This window comes from Nematolebias whitei, chromosome 4, assembly GCF_014905685.2.
Source record: "Nematolebias whitei isolate Nwh7 chromosome 4, NemWhi1, whole genome shotgun sequence".
Taxonomy (NCBI): Eukaryota; Metazoa; Chordata; class Actinopteri; order Cyprinodontiformes; family Rivulidae; genus Nematolebias; species Nematolebias whitei.
Window position 1 is genome coordinate 3913024 of NC_056501.1, and position 14374 is coordinate 3927397.

Sequence of the window (14374 nt, forward strand, 5' to 3'; positions counted from 1 at the left end):
CATATCATGTTGCTGCTGATCTGTTTCATGTTGCTGCTGATCTGTTTCAATGTTGATGTGTTCATGCGTGCACATCTGCTCACAGACTCATGTTCATGTTTGTGCTGATGTTCAATGTTTTATGTTATGAGTGCTTAGTGTATATTTAGTTGATGTTTTTCTTAGTTCATATCTTAGATGTTATTACTGTTTTTCTTATACATTTTATTGTTGGATGTAACTGGGACCCCGTGTACATAATTTCACTCCACCACATGTACCACATGAGGTGCGAATGACAATAAAGAAACTCTGACTCTGATACTGACCTGCTTACATGCGTACATGTGGGGACAAAGACGAACACTGCTGGCATCATCATTGATGCACTATGACTAGTATCTGATAAGACATTTATTTGGAAACAACACTGGGTTTTGAACGTTCATTCTAAATTCCTACATTCTCTTTATTTCGTTAAGCAGGTCTATTCTGTACTCTGTCCACGGTGTTCCTTAAATGAAGATTAGATCAGCTGAGGGGACTTTCACGTGTAATCCAATATACTGTCTGCCAGCAATTCAAAGGCTTCCACAATTATTATTATACTGTAAAGCTGATAATCTAAAAATGTCTATTTGATGCGTGTCTATCATAAAACACTAATATCTTTAAAGTCTCACTACAATTTAAATATGCCATTAAACAACAACACAATCCAAAAGTTGTAGGAGAAATCACAAAGAATTTTATAATTCCTCAGCACTGTGTGTGAGAAGTTCATTTTATCATACCAGATAATTCTCTCAGATTTTAAAGCATTAAAATTATATTTATACTTGCATGACACATTATTAAATAAGCAGCATGAGTCCTTCGCCTTCAGTTTCTCGTCCATGCATGTGAGCTGTCGAGCTGCTGCTCTCATTGACAAGATGTCAGTCAGATCAAAAATATAAAAAGACCCACACTAAGTGCTTCTCACCTGGAAGTACTGGAACAGTACTCTTACAACGTTTCACACAAACACACACGATGTTTACGTTTTTGCATTCTATATACAGTATTTACAACGTTCTTTTTTATTTAACTCATCTATTGGCTCAGTAGTTCCATATTTTTGGTTTGAACCAACAAAAAAATGTCTGTTTCAACACCAGCTCAAGTCCAAATACAACTATTTTGACAAGAGGTGATGGTTATACAGCAATCTAAGTTTTGATGCCATCATAATGCAGACGTGAACAACTGTACATGGATTTAATAAGGTCAGAAATAGTATTTTGTTAAACTGTAGCGGTCATATTAAGGAAAGCAAAAGTCGGACCTCTGAAGTGTCAGACAGCAGCACCCGGATCGTTTACGGTGCAAAAGCAACAGAGGAAAGAGCTGGTAGATAATTTAACTCATGATCCAGAGTCCAGCTCCTGCAGAGGAAACTCATTTCAACCTCCTGGATCCACGATCTCATTCTTTCAGTCTCTACCAGAGTTCATGACCAGAGGTGAGGGGAGGAACGTAGACCGACCAGTAAACAGAGAGCTTTGTCTTACAGCTCAGCTCCCTCTTCACCACAACAGACCGGCACATCCCTCTTCACCACAACAGACCGGCACAGAGTCCACAATACTGCTGACGCTGCACCAATCCATCTGTCAATCTCTCGCTCCATTCTTCTCACTCGAGAACAAAACCCTGAGAGACTTGAGCTCCTCCAGTTGAGGCAGAACCTCACCCTCGAACTGAAGAGAACAATCCACACTTTTCTGACTGAGGGGCTTTAAACATCTGCTAAGTTCATGGTAAAAGCCAACGCAGACATGTTCCTGTTTTTAGTTTTTCAAATCACTTTATAATGTAGCAGTTTTTGTTTTATTATTATTATTATTATTATTATTGGTATAGATTATGTAAGTTTTAACATGTCTCTCTTGTAAATGAGTCCGATCACGGCACGATGACGCCAACAGGACCACATCATCTGCAAAGGGCAGAGATGGAATCCTGAGGCCACCGAACCGGACTCCCTCCGCCCGCTGGCTGCACCGAGAAGTTCTGTCCATAAAAGTTGTGAACAGAATCGTGACAACGGGCAGACCTGGTGGAGTCCAAGTCCCACCCTGAGGGGTCCGGCTTACTGCCGGGAATGAGAACCAAACTATTGCACCGCTTGTATAGAGCATATAAAAATAAGATTAAAATAAAACCCGTATGACCATAGCAGCCATTCCCTCGTGCTAATGGGACCAAAAATAAAGTCATGGACACAGAAAAGAAAAACAGCTAATGTAGCTTAACATGAGCATCATCACAGAATCTTATGTCCAGGTACTCAATTATTTGACTCCTTCTCCCCTAAATTTAGTTCCCAAAATCTTGTTTGAGTGAAAAATGTTTAATTCTGTAACATTGGAGCAAAATATTTTGTTTCTTTCAGATTTGAAATATATGCTCAGGATTTTCATTAAAATGTCACTGATGCACAGATAATTGTTGCATAACTGCCCTCTGAATTGTAATCCAATCAATATGAAAGTAACTAAAGATTCTCACCCCTAAAAGTATCCTGTATGGCAGAATAGACTTTGTACATTGAATTGTAACGATGTACCTTAAGTCAAAACGAGTAAATGTTTAAAAAAAAACACTTAAATTGATATTTTTCTTGGAAACAAGTAACGTTTCTATGATCTCAGCCTTTCATTTAAGTATATCCTGAAGTTTTCCACATGAAACAGTAAACTCTTCCATCCTACAACTGCAGAGTGTAATTAATTCTACATGTATGAGGGAGCAGGGCACGCTGACATCAACATGCACACTCAGCCAGCAGACCGTGGCCAAACAACTGTTACTGTGAGGTTGAGGACTTCTTCAAGGTCACTGTGCTCGTGAAATCCCACACATTGCATTTAAAAACAAGAAAAGGCACTTTCTGATGCTTCACTAAACATAAAGCCATCCATGGCGCTTCATAATGCAAATCACTGAAACTGTAAGAACGTCAGGATAGAGGTTTAATTTATCACAACATAAGTTTAGAAGCCGTTGGTCTTGTAGTGAACCAGGTCTGACCCTGAAGACCTCAAATCTACCAGATGGACAGAGACTGTTATTTTCATTGATCTGAATAAGTCTGGGCCATCTGATGAACTTTCTTTCTTGAATTAATCAAGCAGAAAAGACAATTCTTTATAATCATTACTGTCTTACAAATGTTTTGATAATCAAATTGTGTTAGTTCACTCAATGCTTTACAGGTTGAAAAGAACTACTAATTTTTATTTTACATAAACAGTAAGTAATGATTTTTGTTCCTCATTCAGAGAAGAAATCACCTGAATATGCCTTTCTTGATTTTATGTCTGAAATGAGCAAGCTGTCGTAAGTATGTTAAAGGTTGGTCTTCGGTCAACTAAAATGTTTACTGAAGAAGAAATGTCATGTTTAAACTTTTTCAGAAGATTACTAAGAGTAGACTCCAAAAAGTCTGCTGCTTCTGCAATAATCTTTTCTGTATGTTAAACAAGTTTCATTCTCTGACCTCGACTGTTGATAAACACCTTACGTCAAAAACCACTCCTCTTTCTGGTCCTTCCACGAATCAGAAAGCTCTAAATTGAACAGGAAGTCGACCCAAATAAAATGTGGCAACTCCCCAGTTCAAGTTAGATTGAGAGTTCTGAGAGATGTTGGATTGGGAGCTGACAACAGGTCCGATAGTCTAACAGAATGAGAAGATTGAGAATGCAGTCGGTTCTGAAAGCTTCAGAGCAATGAAGAATCCAGAGGTTTTTGGGGATTATAATTCTGTTTTGAGCTAATCAACGCACGACTTTCTGAAGGTTTGGTAGCTCTCGACGGAGACGCTGAAACGAGTCAGAAAGGAACTACATCCAACGCTGATTCATCGTCAACAGGTAGATGGTTCTATTTTGACCAAGTGTACCGTGAGAAGCTGAGATCGGACGGAGCGTGCAACTTCTGGTTAAACAGATTAAATCTCCCTCACATATTCCTCTGTAAGATAAATCTCAATTTACTCTTAAACTCACCTCTCTCTCATAAAACAGTACAGATATTTTTAGAAATGTCTGAAGCAAAGTCCTCAAATCACCGCCGAGTGATTTGAAGTTCATTTTCTGTGAAACTGTCTGTTATTATTTTCATATTTTGCCAAATTAATGTAAATGTTTGATGTTAAACTTTGATTTTGAAAATAAATGATTCTATTCATTTGATGGGTCAAAGATAAATAACGTCTCTCGTTCACATTTCTGTTAAATTCAATGCACGGCATTTACAGTCAGAAAAATGAAGAACTCGTGAATATTGTATGCATATATAATTCATATATTGTGTCATACAACAAGTGACACGTACCTCACGTGTATCACTACAGTCTTCATGGATGACATTTATTTTTAGTTGCCCATTTTTGAAAAAGTAACATTACTATAATAATGGGGGGGTGTTCAAAAATGTTTTAAGACAAAGAAAATGCAAAAGAAAATGTCAAACAAAATCAGAGAAATTGAATTGTGTGCAAAAATGCAGTGTGAATGCTTTTTGCTGAAGAACAGCTGGAATTAGCTAAAAGCATGCTGAAATGTGGCTGAAATGGAAGAACAAGTCCAAATTAGCAGAAGAAAGCATAAAGAACACGTTTGCTGAATTAGGTGTAAATAAGCAGAAATGAGCACATAAATTATGAAAATTACTTTGAAAAAAAAAAAGCTGAATTTTGCACACATAAAACTAAACAGCTGAAATGGCAGAAAGAAGCTTAGATTACCAGAAGGAAGTGGAAAGGCCTGAAATGAGCTCAAAAATTGTGGAATTAGCTGAAAAAACTAAATTTAGCACAAAACAGCTAAATAGTACCTGAAATAGCAGGAAAAAAAGCTGAAAGGAGTATAAGTTGAAATTAGTTGAAAGAAGTGAATAAGGCTGAAAACAGCAAAAACCACCACGAAAAACCTGATTTATTTTGAAACAGCTGAAATTAGCTAAAAATTACTCAAAAGTTAGCTGAAAAAGTAGAACAAGAAAGCAGAAAAAACACATTTGCCCAATTAGGTTGAAAGAAGCAGAAATGAGCACAAAACGTGGAAATTATCTGAAAAAAAAGCTGAAATTTGCAATAAAAAAAGAACGTATGAAAATTAGCTTAAAAAGCAGAAAGAAACTTAATTTGAAAATACATTAAAAAAAAAAATTTTTTAATTACAAGGAGGAAGTAGAAGAGCATGATTTTGCTGAAATGGGCTGAAAAATGTTTAAATTAGTGTCAAATGTGGAATTACCAGTAGCCGAAAAAGCTTAAATTTGCATTAAAAACAGCTATATAGTAGATGAAATAGTAGACAAATCTGAAACGTGCAGATATAAGCTTAATAAATTTAAATTAGCAGAAAGAATTTAGAAAAAAAAATTGTAGTTAGCTGAAAGAATCTGAAAGGAGCAAAAAAACAGCTGAAAAAAACAGCTGGAAAAAAGTTTAAATTTGCAGAAAGAAGCTGAAAGAAGCCGAAAGAAGCTGAAGCAGAACAAAATGTTAAAGGAGCAATAAAAGGTTATAAACAGAGCTAAAGATATGAAGGATGTAAAATGAGCTCAATTCATTTTCTTTGAGAGAAAAATGTCAGAAAAGGCTAAATATTTCAAGAAGCTAAAGTTGCACCAATACCAAAAGTCACAGCAGGATTGTCCAGAACGAGCCGAACGTTCTGTTTGTTGAACAGCTTAAAAACTGGAGGATGAGAATTGTGCTGAAAAACGTACAGAACAGATAAAGTAACTGCCAGGAATAATAAATATTACCAGGATCACAATTGTCTGAATTCTTAATAAACATTCACACTAAAACTGAAAATGGTTGTTAATTAGTCAAAGTCAAAACATCCAGAGTCAAGTTCACATGAAAACTCTTGTTCACATCTTGAGCTGAGAACCGTTTCCAGTTCTGTTACACACCGGGACGTCCGGCTCCTCGTACAGTTTTATGCAAATGTTCCTCCATTTATTCAAAAATTAAATCAGGAACACAATGGGCAACAGTTAAAGCTGCAAGATGGTGATTTTACATCGCATTCATTTAACAGACATTTTCATTTAAAGCAAATTAGGAATAAAGAACCCACTGGGGTGCGATGTGGTGTTCAAGCACTTTTGAAAAAATAAACTGAAATGTTAGCTGGGAAAGTTTTCGACTAAAAAGGCAACTACTCTGTCCCCCTAGGTAACGCCACAAGGAACACTATTTTGTTCTATTAAGCGTTAAGAGTTGCTGGAATACCACTACTTTAACTTTTCTCTTGTAATAATAAATACAGCACAAACTTCAATCCTCTATTAAATGTAATTTGTCATTTTAAGAAGACCAGACAGAAAAAAGGCTTCAGTTAGCAGCCAAGTCCTGTGATGGCACAAAGAGGCAAGTACTTGAAATATAAAGTACTCTTTGACAGTTGTAAAATCTTTGCTAAAGTAAAATGGAGTGTGTTTGCTGTCGGTGTGTTGAGGTGTTGTAACAACTCTCGTATCGGTTTTTACAAAACCAGGGTCAAACTAAATCTACTGTAGGTACAGTCCCTCGTATTTTATGTTATGTAGATATATAGAGATGTATATTTAGAATGTTGCTTCAGAACGGAAAACCTGTGCAACCTCCTGTTCTTCCATAAACGTTTGTTCAGGGAATTGTTCACTAAAGATATTTAAAGAATCACTGAACCTCTTTCCTTTAGAGAAGTTACCGCTCTTTGTGGTATCTCACTGAGCGATACTGTTGGAAGGAAAGTTGGTGGATCAAGTCCCTCGAAATTCAAAGAAAAGCATGAATTTTCATCTGCAGTCTCACTGATTTCTGACCGACTGCAACAATGTATTTATACAGGTTAGTCTCGCTGAGCCTCGAGGACTCACTTACACACACCACAGAGACATGTGGCCACTTTCTGAGCAGCCGGTGTTAGAAGCAAACCTGCACTCTGGGCTTGTTGCTCACCTCAGCTGGAGTCGACTTTTAAACTAAGACTTGAACCAAGTTTCAATAGTTATGATCAGTGTGTTTTTAGACCAGAACATTGTTCTCGTATGTTTTCAGTCCGAGGGGACCTCTCACGGTTGAGTTAGGGTTAGTATCAGAGTCAGAGTTGCTTATGTGGTGGAACGAGATCATGTACGCAGGGTCCCAGTTACGTCCAACAATAAAATGTAAAATAAAGACAACAAGATCTAACATGTGGACTAAGAACAACAACTAAAAATACACCAAGCACTAATAGCATAAAAACAATAAAAACAAAAACATTACGACGAACAGCAGCACGAACATGAGTCTGTGTGAGCAGACGAGCATGCATGAACACAGCAACGTGAAACAGATCAGCAGCAACAGGAAACAGATCAGCAGCAACAGGAAACAGATCAGCAGCAACAGGAAACAGATCAGCAGCAACATGATGTGATTTTTCACAGTGATTATTCTGGTTAGAGATTCATGAGTCCAACAGCTTCAGGGTAGAAGCTGTTCCTCAGTCTAGTGGTTCTACACTTAATGCTCCTCAACCTCCTTCCTGAAGGGAGTGGGGCAAAAAGTGTGTGTGCTGGGTGAGTGTGGTCCTTCATGATGCAGGTGGCCCTCTTCCTGCATCTGGAGGTGTAGATGTCTGTGATGGTGGGGAGGCTGATTCCAACAGATTTCTGTGCAGCCTTCACCACTCTCTGCAAAGCTTTTCTTTCTGCAGCTGTGCAGCCTCCATGCCACACGTTGATGCTGGAGCACAGGATGCTCTCCACTGCACACCTGTAGAAGGAGGTGAGGACTGAGCTTCCAGACCAGCTCGCCTCAGCCGTCTGAGGAAGTAGAGTCTCTGATGAGCTTTCTTCATCAGGCTGGTGGTGTTGTTGCTCCAGCTGAGGTTGTTGTTCAGGTGCACACCCAAGTACTTGTAGCTGGAGACCACTTCCACCGCAGATCCTCCTTAGTGAAGAAGGGGGTAGGTGTGTTTGTTGTTGCATGACGAGTATGTAGAGACGCCATTTAATGACAGTAGCGATGACCATGATGTGTTCTATAAGGAGCATTTGTAAAAATCCAGTAGCAGAGTGATAAATTGTGTCCAGCTTACGAAGGGCACCTTTAAGGATTTGAGAGAACCCCACCCCTCACCCCTCAAATGAGGCCACAAAATGCAGTTTGATAAGATAAGATATAGAGATAAGGACTTTATTGATCCCACAACACTAACCCTAACCTGCGAACTAATTGTAACCCAGTGAGATGCAAATGTCAGATTCTCCAGTTCATTTAACCCAACTAGGATCCAGTAAAAGAAATACACCGACTCAGCCCTGACCGTCTCTGAAGGGATTTTAGTCGTAAGACAAAATGACCTGTTAATGCTTAATAGATCGTCAGTAGACTAAAAACTAAGATGCACAACTTAAACTCCAGTTTGTAATCTTTCTTGATAAAACCTGTTACTGTTCTTGAGTTTGCAGTTACTGATTGTTTGATTTACTTGACCAAAAAAAAATAAAAAATCTGCCTTAAAAGGTTTTCTGGCAAACAGCCCTTGCCTAAAAGAACAGCCTTCTAATGTATCCTTCTTTCCGAGTCTCTTCCGGCATGTGAGAGGAGCAGCAGCGCATTACTGCAGCCACAGACAGGTCCGGGCTGTTAGCATAAGTCAAATTACTTTAATAAGCTATAATGGGCAGATAAGCTCAGGTTGCAGTGAACGGCTCACTGAGAGGAGGAGAGAGAAGCATCTGCAGCCACAGGAAACAGTAAATTATGGTTTCTGCAGGTCCAACACTATATCATTTCATTAAAATGGTGCATCTGCTCAGAAACAACAGTAATATTTCAGAGTGATACCAGCTCGGTATCAAACATCTGACACCAAAGTCTGCCTGCACTCACGTGTCGTACATTTGTTGCCACTTAAAACGGTTGCCAAAAAATAGATGAAGTACCTGAAATGAAGCAGTGTAGGTGCTACTGTGGCCAAACTAAAAAAAAAATCATGTTTTATTCTTCATTCTTTTTTATTGAACCTAAACGTTTCAAAGAGAATCAGGAGAATTTATCAGATTTATGTTGAATATTTAGGAGGCAATGCTCTTTTGCAAAGAAATACATTTTTCAAGAATGGAAAACATAATCGTAAACTGCATTCTGGCATCTGGTGCTCACAATGTTAGCATAAAAAACAATCCCTGGCATTTGTTAAGCATGAGTTAATAATGTCAAATACAAGCTACACGAACACAAACCTAAAGAAAATGCAGTAAATCACAAGGCTTGTGCACAAATTTAAACTAGTACAAACACTGATTTATTTGGAATATATTAAGGATGCACGATATTATCGGCACGGTATCGGTATCGGCCGATAGTAACGTTAAATTGCAATATCGGACATCGGCCATTCCATTAAAATAACTCGACTTGTTGCGTGAGTTTTACCACAGACATTTGGACGTTGTGTTAGCCTCGTTAGCATGATTAGTGTTACGGCACAATGGATAGACAAAAACTTTGAACTTAAAACATCTGTCCTTCATGCACAGGAGTGCAGAGGATCCCACACTGCAGCTATAGGAACCTGGAAGAAGCCTCCACAGGTGAGACCGCATAGCAGGTGACTAATGCTAATAAATAACATTTAACACTTTTCATTTAATATAAGTTAAAGTGCTATGAATATCATATGGCTGTTACAGAATATATGTCATCAGCTCTTACAGATGTTGCACAATTATTGTAGAAAATAAGCCTAAATAAGAGAGAGGGCTATGTTCTGATAAAGGAAAGTATATAAAATAGTGGTGTCGGCATCGGTTATCGGCCAATTTGTTTTAACATATCGGCCAAAAATCCAATATTGTGCATCCCTAGAATATATGTTTACTGTATTTTTAAAATTACACTTTAAATTAGTAATCAGTTAGCTACAGCTCTATAATAAAGGCTAAAACTTCTCCTGAGCATCACTTTGGGCCAGAATGTAACAAAAACAACTGCCTGGTAAAACTGTTATTTATGACAGGTAACATGTAAAAGGTTTCCTCACCCTCCCTAGAAACAAACAAAAACTGATTTTAAACAAAAATAATCAAATGTACATATTACTACATACATATTAAACTTGTGCAACTTCAACTCTCATATTTTTGTTGTAATCCACTAAAATCTGTCTGTTTATGAAATTAAGATGTTTTAACTTTAACTTAAGAAGTTCATTATGTGCAGTCACAGGAGTGCATTAAAGAAACAACATTTATAGAAGTTAGTTTAACAAATCATTGTTAAAATAGTAAAAATTGAGTTTCTTTAGCTCTTTTGGTTAGCAACAGAAAGGTTCAGATTTTCAGAATGGTGACGTCATCATTAGCCCACTTTAACCAGTTTCAACTTGAATCAATCGAACTCACCGTTGCATGTCGGCACAACCTTCCAGCTGAATTATTGATGAAGTTTGCTTTTTGGATGAAAAACAATTAATCCACAGAAAGGAGGAATTTATCTGGAACATGTGCGGATGTTTAATTTTGCGTTTACTGTCAATCAATCAACTAATCAACTAATCAACAGGTGAGATTTAAGTGAAGGTTTGAAGCTCAACGTGCTGCCCCCTGCTGGTGGGAGGTGGAACTGCACAAACAAATGCAGAATATTCACATTTTTTTATGAACCAAACGCAAAACCAACACTGTGTTATATTATTTAAAAAATGCAATAAAGTGCTAAAGCAATGTGTTAATGCTTTAGCACTAAAATAGCCTTTTATAAGTTATATTTATTGTCTATGCTGCTATATATTCTGTTTGTGTGGTTAAAGAAAATTCCATAACCACTGGAAAAATTTAGATGAAACCTTCAGAAAATAATTTTTAGATGCGCGTGTTACATTTGGGGTCATCCTAGATTGAGATGTCTTCCACAGCTAATTGACAAAAATGGCTATAATAACTCACTCCATTTGACAGATTTTGAGCTCAAATTTGTTGCAGTAGTAGCTGATAGTCATCCACAAAACATACTCTAAATGTGACGCCTTACAATCAGGCACGTTTTTGAAGTTGTGTTCAGACATCAACTTTGCAGCTTTTCATTATAAAATGACCATACCTTAAAACTCTTGCATGAAAGATTGACTCAGTCGTCCATAATTCTGTTTTTTTTTTTTTTTATATTTACCTATCAGAATTTACGAGTTTGCACATTGCAGACCTAAAATCTAAACAAGCAGCCTCTCTTCTTACTGTAAACCTTTTAAAGCTCCCGTCACGGTTCCATCGTAAGAAAAAACGTCTATCTTCCCTCGTCAAAATGAAGGCCACCTGCACAGCTGAGAAACAGGATTGCAGCAGAACGGGGCCTGAACGAGCCCAGTTCGCTCGGTAAACCACTGAGTCCTCAGTTATTTAAATTGCCACGGAGGTCAGTGGAGGGGAACTTCAGTTAGCAGATAAACTGTTACCCCACAAACACACATCTTTGTCCACCCGGTGGCTTAGCCGACACATCCCCTGACCTCCTGTGGGCAGATCCTTTTAAGCGAGCTCAGCTGTATTTCTGTGCATGGATCAATTTAACTGGAGTGCTCAGCTTGTTGCAGAGCTGTATGGAAAGACGCTGGAGCATATGTTGTGTGTGCAGCCCAAACATCTTGAATTAGCATGTCTTCTTTGGCAGAGCTATAATGAACGCTCTTATACAGACTTTTATTCATACATCCCTGGAAGCACCGTACGCTGATAAAAGACTCGCTCGACTTCAAAGCACATCCAGAACCACAGGAAATACTCTTTCCTCAAGGATACTGCCTCTGTTTGGTCCTCGCATTTCCATGAAAATCGGTGAAAAGGCTGTGCCAATCTCAGACGGAGGGATAATTCAGAACGTCACGCTTACTAAAAGAGCATCTCATAATGGTCCGGCATGGTGTCTGTGAATCGCTTTCACAGATTTCTCACAAACCGTGACTGCTTTGTTTTATTTTTTATTTTCTGTCATGCATTAAATAAGCACTATCTTCCTCTGTGGTCTACAGTTTTAAAATGTGCACAACTACTAAACGTTTTCAGGAGAACATACTGGTTTGCATGAGATGGTGGAAATATATTTTCTTCAGTTTTCTGGAGGCTCCGCAGGGGGAAATCTCCAACAACTCACACAGACCGTAGTCCATTTCTTTCTGCAGGAGCTGGAGTCAGCGAGTCAGTTAATAAATGGTAAAGTGGGTTCATAAAAAGGGGCAACGTTCGCCTTAAGGTTAGTGGAGTTGGCCGGTGAATGAGACGTTTTATGCTTTATGTGTATTCTCAAGGCTGAGTAAAAGAAACGGAGTGTTTGAAGTACAGAGGCGAAAACGTTCCATCCTGCAGAAAATACTGCTGCGATTCTCCACGGGGCAAAGTACTAATCCACAAATACTACTGAGACACCTTAAACTGTGCAGTAATTTATATTAAAAAAAGAACACCTTTATACAAAGATGACCTTTACTGCAGAAGCAGGAGGTGGAGACTGTGTCCGTATTATGTTTTAGTTCAAACAGCTCATATTTCTGAACACAGACATAAACGTGCTCTATAAGGTAAGCAGCATCAGCTCCAAATCAGAAAATAAAAATAAGAGTTTTAAAAGCTTTGGAATAATTTTCGGCATGTCTTTTCTCAACACAAGAATTCAGCATTTATCATCTGCAACGATCAGACTGTACCTGAATGGTGCAAATCAACATAAAAAAAAAAACTAACAGAAGAATTTTATTTTCAGTTAAAAAGCTGTCAGAATGCTGAATTTTTGTTTTAAAAAAATAAAAAGCTGAAATGGAGTTATTAGGTCAAGTCAACTTTATTTATAGAGCACATTTAAAACAGAACCTGTTATCAAAGTGCTTAACAACAACAATCAATGAGAGTTAAAGCTAAAAAGAACCAAGAATACTTTCTAAATCTAAACACAGCTAGATGAAAACTAAAAGCTGCTAAATCCCAGCTAAAACTGAAAGTAGCAAAAGGCTACGTAGAAGTTAACATCAGCAAAAGGTTAGCTGAAGGCTAAAATTAGCAAAAAGCTAGCCTAAAGCTCTTGAAGAGCGATACAGAACCCTGACTTAAAGAACTGTTCTGGTTATTCTGACACATTTTAGTACAACAAAGCATCTCTTTAAACTAAATTACTTTTTTTTTGTTTGTTTAAATGACAGCCTTAATTGTTTGTGTTGTAAACGCAGACCCTGATAAACCTCATTAAATTCTGCAAAACTTTAGCTACAAGCTACAATTGGCAAAGAGGTGACTAAAAGTAGCTAAAGGCTTTTTAAAATAAACTAGGTTCACGCCCCGGCCCCGACAACATCAAAAATTGTGGGTGGGGTAGGTGAAACACCCACACTTGCCCCCACCCTCATTCGCCCCACTCTGGGCCCATGAGCAAGGCCCTTAACCCCCACCACGTGCTCCCTAAAAAAAACCCAAAAAAAACAACAAAAAAAAAACAGGTCTCTCTTGAAAATGAGTTCTCGTGGCTCAATGAGACTAACCTGGATAAATAAAGGCTAAATGAAAAAAAATAAATAAATAAAAGAGACAAAGGATAAATTTGTCCTGATCTGGTGGTTAATGTTGAACCCAAAGTGCAGTCAGATCACGGAGACTAGGAAATAAAATAAGAATTAATTAATGATAACAAAACAGAAGCATTCTGCTAAGAGACACAAAGGGAGGACCGAACATGAGGCCAAACATGATGATGTCCCGACACAACCGAACAGACAATGACAAACATCTGGGGAAGACGATCAGAAACAGCTGGGAGCAGCAGGAGCTGAGAGAGACCTCAAGGAGGAGACACACCAGGGAACACAAATCCTCACAAAATGGAATCCCCTTGCCTCAGTCAGAACCAGTCACAGCTGCACTTTGGGTCGGAATAGATTCGCTAGTCTAAAACACGACTTAATCAGTTAATAAATAGCTTTTTCTTTCTCGTTTCAAATTGTTTCTGAACTGTTCGTGGTTTGCTGGAGCCTCGTTTCTCTACCGCGGTGAACTTAGTTTTACGTTGGACGTTGGAGCTCTGTGGCTTCAGCGGTGTGTTCGTCTCGTTCCATCCGAAGCAGGCGGTCTGATTTCGGTCAGCTGAGCTCAGTCTGCCCCTCCTCTCAGACGTAATGGTTCACTTAGGGACCGTCAACAAATTACCGAACCAAACTCTTCAGAAACAAAAGTTAATATGTTTTGCATCATTTGACCCACTGACACTAAACTAATGTTAAACTGCTCTACTAGACCTGACACACAACACACCATCATTTATTTCTCATTTTAAAAACATTTTCTAATTAGTTATGAAGTGGAAAAAAAATGAACA

At 38.2% G+C, this 14374-nt stretch overlaps 1 protein-coding gene across 1 annotated transcript in view; it reads right to left on the reverse strand.

The window, feature by feature from the left end:
* Nucleotides 1-10491, reverse strand: part of fstl5 (follistatin-like 5) — a 209376-nt gene extending 198885 nt beyond the window's left edge. The window contains exon 1 of the mRNA XM_037675152.1: nt 10426-10491. The gene's annotated coding sequence lies outside the window, so the exon portion shown is untranslated. The remainder of the gene's footprint in view (nt 1-10425) is intronic.
* Nucleotides 10492-14374: the final 3883 nt, after the last annotated feature.